This window comes from Solanum tuberosum, unplaced genomic scaffold, assembly GCF_000226075.1.
Source record: "Solanum tuberosum cultivar DM 1-3 516 R44 unplaced genomic scaffold, SolTub_3.0 scf00438, whole genome shotgun sequence".
Taxonomy (NCBI): Eukaryota; Viridiplantae; Streptophyta; class Magnoliopsida; order Solanales; family Solanaceae; genus Solanum; species Solanum tuberosum.
The window spans coordinates 325,612-332,489 of NW_006239360.1; positions in this window are offsets into that span (position 1 = coordinate 325,612).

The window sequence follows — 6,878 nt, forward strand, 5'->3', positions numbered from 1 at the left end:
ACTTACCCCGTTTCAAATGTGTTTATCTCGGACACTCATTTGCCGCCTGAAGTCCAGCCTACGCCTTACCCCACTCACTCTCTCGAGCTGAGTGTTAGGATATGGGACTAGGTCTCACCCTCTCGGGTTGAACCTCATGTCGACCCACTCCTTAGACCATCAGTCTAGCGGTCTTGGTTTCGCGACCTCCCTCTCGGGCAAGCCGAAAACACATGGGTGGTTTTGTATTTGCAACTACAAACCCATTAGATTAAACCACAACCACTAGGTGAAATAACCATTAAAATACATCTAACCTATCAGCAAGCAACACCCAACAATAATATCAACACATATTTGCTAAAATCACACCCCAAGAACGAAATTTTTAGCCACACATCAAGAAATAACAAAATACACCTAAAATGATACTAAAATCAAATGGGTATAAGGAATTAAACCTTTATTTTAAGCAAAGGAAGAAGAATGGAGAAGACCCACTTCTAACTTAGGGAAGATCAAATCCTTCTTTCTTCAAGTCTCCCAAAAACCCTCTCCAAACTTGAGAGAAAATATCCCAAAAAGTACTATTATATTGTGAAAATTAAAATAAATGTTCGACTCTCTTAAAATTAACAACAAGTTTAGTATTTATAGACTTCATAAAATATTGCTGGCAGATCTTTCGGCAAGGTTAGTTGAAATCGCTGATTAACTCGGCGATTCGCCCTTTGGTGTAGTCCCTTTGATGTAGTTCATCGCCTTCTTGCACTAGCCTTTAGCATGGTCGTGCTCTGTGTCATTGGGCGAGATAGTACTGCTTCGCGAAATTATTCAGCGAAACGCCGGCTGCTTCTTTCATCGCCATTTTTATCCTGCTCATTCACACTCGCCAGTACCGGCCATACACTCGTCTAGATCTTTCTTACCACACTTGTGACAAGTAGGGAAAATGTGTCCACTTGTAACACTTACATGTGATTTAGAGCCTAATGCCCTATATTTGTTATCTAATTTGAACTTAGGGATAAGAGAACTAGCATAAGATGGGGTTGGACCTCAATACCTTTGACAAAACTGAGATCCACTACCCCCTCCTAATTTCTTCTAAGAGTAGTCCACACTATCTATTCTCTCCCTATTGTTATACCTAGCAGTTTCCTTGAGCTTTTTCTCTTCAATTTGTTGAACATGAGTCATTAAGCGGGAAATATCAATCTCCTTGATCAATATCGCAGTCCTACATTCCTTAAAACCCATCTTAGAAACACTAGAGACAAGCTTGCTCATGCGGGCCCTAGAGTTGGCCACCATGGTCGGAGCATACTTGGAGAGTTGAGTAAACTTCTAAGAAATACTCCTTCACTGTAATGTTACCCTGCCTCATACTTGTGAACTCCTAGACCGTAGCCTCTCTCATTTTAAGAAGAAAGAACCTATCTAGAAAAGCACCCATGAACTTTTCCCAATCAAATAGGCCTACATCAACAACTTTTTCCTCTTTCCATTGCTTGTATCAAATTTGGGACACTCCCTTAGACTACTAAGTAACCAAATCGGTACTCTCAACCGGAGTGACACCCATAATCTTAGTAATCTTCTAAATACCCTCTATGAACTTTCAGGGATCCTTATCCACCTTAGAATCATAAAACTCTAGAGGGTTCATCCGAGTGAAATCTCAAGATCTAGTTGCAGTCATACCCACATTTGCGTTCATTGGGGCCACAACTTCTTGGTTGGCCTGAGTAGTCATAGCTTGGGCTAGAACTTGGAAAGAAGCCCTAAACTCATCATGAGAGACATATTCAACCAAAGGGTCTATTAGAGCTAGAGGTGCTTGTTACTCCTCATTTCTGTTCCTTCTGACATAGGCTCTTCTGGGAGGCATGGTGTTGTAAACGAGTAAAGCATGAGTTAGAAGGAGACTATATAGAGTTGCACTCTATTGGACAACTAAGAATATGAAGTATTTCCTTACATATTTCATAGCCTTATATTCATATATGTGGTGTGCTTAACACCCATGAATAAGACTCTACTTAATGTGGATTTCAAACACCCTATCTGATACCAAGTTTGTCACAACCCAAGAATACCCCGTAGGCGTGACACAATGTTTAGAGCCACAAGTGATCCCAAGCTAACCTCATGGCATGATATGACACTAAGATTAATATAAAATAGTATAGAGGATAACTAAATGAGAAATTGAACTAAAATAGTCTAATAGGAATCCAACATTAAAAAGACAAATCTATGAGTACACATGACCGAATCTACATAACTGTTTGAAAAGGCTCTACTAATACGAGTTGCTAGGAAAAATTTCCATCTAACTCCAACTGTCTTAAACTGAAACTAAAATACTTAAATCAAGGATAAAGGGGTCGCAATAGATAAAAAGGACTCACCAAAGACTGTTGAAATGTTGGCTAGATTGGTACTAACTGCTGGCTAGATACTGAGCGTTAGAACATATATTACAAAACAATGAAATATGCAAAGTATGAGAAATATGCATAATAAGCAAAATATCTAAACATACTGAATGTGTAAAACATGTTAATACTATGATCAAATAAATAACATGAAAACTAAATAACCTAAATTGAAACATATGAATAATTGATCATGCAATAATAAAACACTGAATGTGGGGATACTAAACCGAGCATAAACCATGTGAGCTAGTACATGAAGTTGTAATGCCCTCATACCAAAAATCGGGTGTCCAATACTTTCCAAAGTAAGCGACCTGAGCTGAGCTAATATGGATATACTAAGCTAATGTTTATAAATACTAATCTTATGGTGGGAAGTAGTTTTGGGATTTAAGAATTTCTACTAAAGGTTCACAGACGTTGACCGGAATCCTTCATCCCCATATCTACTTAGTGCTAAGTATAACACCCAACGGAAACATGCATTTAAACTAAAAATAGTAATAATCTAATAATAATGAATCATGTTAATAACTAACAAAGAATGAATAGCTCATAAATCATAATAACTGAAAATATATTGATAAATACTTTATCTAAAAGCATCATATATAATGAAAATCTGATAATCTAAGACATGCATTTGATTTATCATAATTATGAGTCATAAAAATACTTGCATACTTAGGGTTCATGAAATAACATTGAAATCGTGGAATTCATTAGTAAAACATGCAATTAATGGCTAATCATGAAGAATAATTGGTTTACATTGAAAACCCATAAAGTCATAGATATTCTAGTTTTGTAGGAATATAAAAATTGAAAATTTGATGTATGGGTGGATGGATACCCATTGATGAAATCCCACCTAAGAGAGAGAAGAAATTGATTTTGGAAGAGTTAGGAGAAAATGAGAGGTTAGGGTCACTAAGAATCACTTAATCCCCCTTGTAATAGTCCAAAATGACATATTATAGGGATTTAAAAATGGGGAAAAGACAAAAATAGCCCTCATTAAAAACTGTCAAAGCTCATCTACGAGGGGTGTCTACGATCTGTGGTTCCTTTTACGGACCGTAGAGCCTTGTATGTAGAATTCATGGGTAAGTCTTGAGTTTCTAAACTTTAAAAATATGAGTCTTAACAATGACTTGTACTTCCTATTTACGACCCTTCTCGAATGTTCGTAGAGATAAGCTAAAATACAGTTTCTGAAGGTTGATCTATGAGATAATTTTATGGTCCGTTGATCAATCTATGATCCATATGAAGGTGCTTGTAAAGATCATTCAAGTCTTGAGTTTCTTGGATTTAGGACTTTGGTTTACGAGACCTTTCTACAACTCATAAAACCATCTACGACCCGTGATTCCCACACATCTTGTTCAAGTCTAGTTCCCAAGTTTTTGAAGTCTCACCTATGAATTCCATCTACGGCTCATAGTTTATTTTATGGCACATACATGGTGTCTGTAAATATCAAAATTTTGTAGATTTCTGCACTTTCTGAACTACTGGTCTATATTGAGGGATTTGGAGGTGTTACGAATGTTGGGGTGGATTATGTGTAAATCGGGGTTGCACGTTGAACACCATAGAAAATATTATAGGGATACTTGTATGGTCTGAGTTACTTGATGGGTGTATTGAATTATGTATAGGATAAGTGAGAGTTTTCGGGCGCTCTACTAAATTGGTTAAGGGCCAAGGACCAGGGTGTTGGAAGGGGATCTTAGAAGAGTCGACATGTCGATTAACAAAGATAGTTGATAGATTTGAATTTAAGAATGGAATAAGTAAGGTAATTATAGTTTTTAGTGGGATGGGTAGGTTCGGGAAGTCTTCATGTGATAGAGGAGTTAGGTTATGGCACTATAGAAGAGTGGAATGGCTCCTAATGGTGGAATTGGCAATGGAATGAGGTAGGGAGGCTTGGGACAGAGTGAATGACATCAAAGGTAGTATTATGTGGTGGATTCAAGTTGACCGATGATGCCTACCAGGACATATTATTTGCACTGATACTATTCTTATTATGCCACTTGGTATAATTTGGTTCCACGATAAGTTATGTTTCTTTGGTGAAAATGATGGTGATCCCCAGTAGCTTCTACTCCTCTTTTAGCTATGATGGGAGTTGTGTCTTGTTTTAAATGTTGTATATAAATTTAATCTAGTTCCTAGAGAGGAGTTTTTCCTTGTATTTGACAAAAAAACATTATATTTTAATCAAGGCTGAGAGTAATTCTTTTACTTAGATAAGGTATTATATTATATTTTTGCTTATTGCCTCATTAATTGGTTGGTAAGAGTTTTCCTATCTAGGTGTTAGATTAGATACCTGCATGAATCAATATTTGGATCATGACAAAGTCGCCTATGTGGTGGATAAGATGATGGAATCAAAGTCGAGATGATTTTGGGCATGTAAAGATATGAGAAGTGTAGACGCCCTAGTGAAGAGGTATGAAAGGTGACAATGACAGACATCTAGAGAGGTAGAAGCAGGTCGAAAAATTATTGAGGGAAGTTGATTAGACAACATCTTGAGCTTATAGAGGAAACAATCTTATATAGAAGGGCTTGTAGGTCGTGGTTAGGGTAGAAGGTTAGTTGATAGTTGAGTGGGTCTCTCACTTTCCTTCATAATAGGCTTTATAATTGTACTTGGACCTTCTCTCTTACCAGTAATATAAGCACTATTCTTTTAGTAGGCATTTCGATATGCGATTTCATCTCGTGATATAAAATCATGAGATGAAATCAACATTTGGACATGTGATTTCATCTTATAACTTCATATCATGAGATGAAATCTCAAATTCTACAAAAAGCTTGATTTTGAAATTTCATATCATGATTTCACTTTTTCTAATACAAAATCGACCCACAAGTTTATATTTTATAAAAAATAACCTCATTATTTTATATCTACATAGTGTTTTGCGAGAATACAAAATGAGTAATGAAATATTTTTGGAATATGAACATGATGATCTATTTACTAATAACATTAAACAAAAAATGGGTCAAAGTAAAATGTAATACACTACAATTAAGGTTCAATTTTACTTTTTATTGAACTAAAGTTCGACCAATAAATGTTGTATTTACATTTAGATAGTTTTGTGATAGTGTATTATACTTTTATTATGAACTTTTACTTATTTAGTAAGATTGTATAGATAACTGAGGCAGTTTTGATAGTTTTCGCAACTTATGACATTTTTATTTTTATAAGCAAAAATACAACTTAAAAATCCAAATCGTATGTCTAAACAAAAATTCAACTTCATCTCGTATGATTTCATATCATGATTACAAATCATAATTTCATCTCATATGGCCAAATGGGCCCTTAGTTTCTTGTTATTTGATTTCAGTTATCACTTGTATTATTTTGTACTTCAATTACCATTTATTTGATTATTATTATTATTGTTCTTTCTTATGTATGTTGTGTACAACTCTCCATTTCACATTATTTCGTTGCTACTGCTCTCATTTTGGTATGCCCCTTTTTAAATTGTTTAAAAATATGATTTATTTAAGTTGAGGATCTATCAAAAACTGCATTTCTATATCTTTACATGGTAGGGGTAAGATCTATGTATACTCTACCTTCTCCATAATCATTTGTGAGATTACATAGAGTCAGTGGCGGATTTAGGATTTTAAGGTTGTGGGTGCTCTGAAAATGATAGAGTCAAAAATGTAAAAAATACATGTTAACAATGAGATTCGAACTTGGGCTCAACAACACTAAAAGAGCCTTAAGCACCCACTCAAGAGTCAATGGGCCAATCAAATCATTTATTCAGTGGGTGCTCTATGTTAATTTTATACAAATACCTCTTAATTTTTACATAGATATATATATTCCGAGACAAGGTTAATGGGTGCTCGAGCACCAGACGGACTCCACATGGGTCCGCCCCTGTATAGAGTTTGTTGTTGTTGTAATATTATAAATTCAATGTTTTGGAAAATGCATTGATTATAGTTAATTATAAGGAAAAATTAAATATTAAATTATAAACTATCTCTTAATTTTTCAAACTGAACAAGTAAAAATAAATGGAAGGAGTATGTGTTAACAAAATTATCTTTTTTATTTTTTTTATCACATAAAAGTCATTATACTTTTAACCAAATTAGCTAAAATATAAATGTCAGCTTAATTTTATTGCCTGTAGAATGTACATATAGGTAAGCCTCAAAATCAGTTGGCGCAATGCTTCTAGTGGCTAAATCTTGCCCACAGATGCATGTCATGTTGTGAAAATTTTTATCTCTAGCTACCAACCTTATAACCACCAATTTTTATATAGCAACCACAGATCTTTGTTTAGGTAAACTCAATATATTAGTTTATTTTTAAATATTGTTACTCTGTCTCTTTCTAAATATATCATATATAGGAGTACTTAATTCTGACTATGAATTCGAATA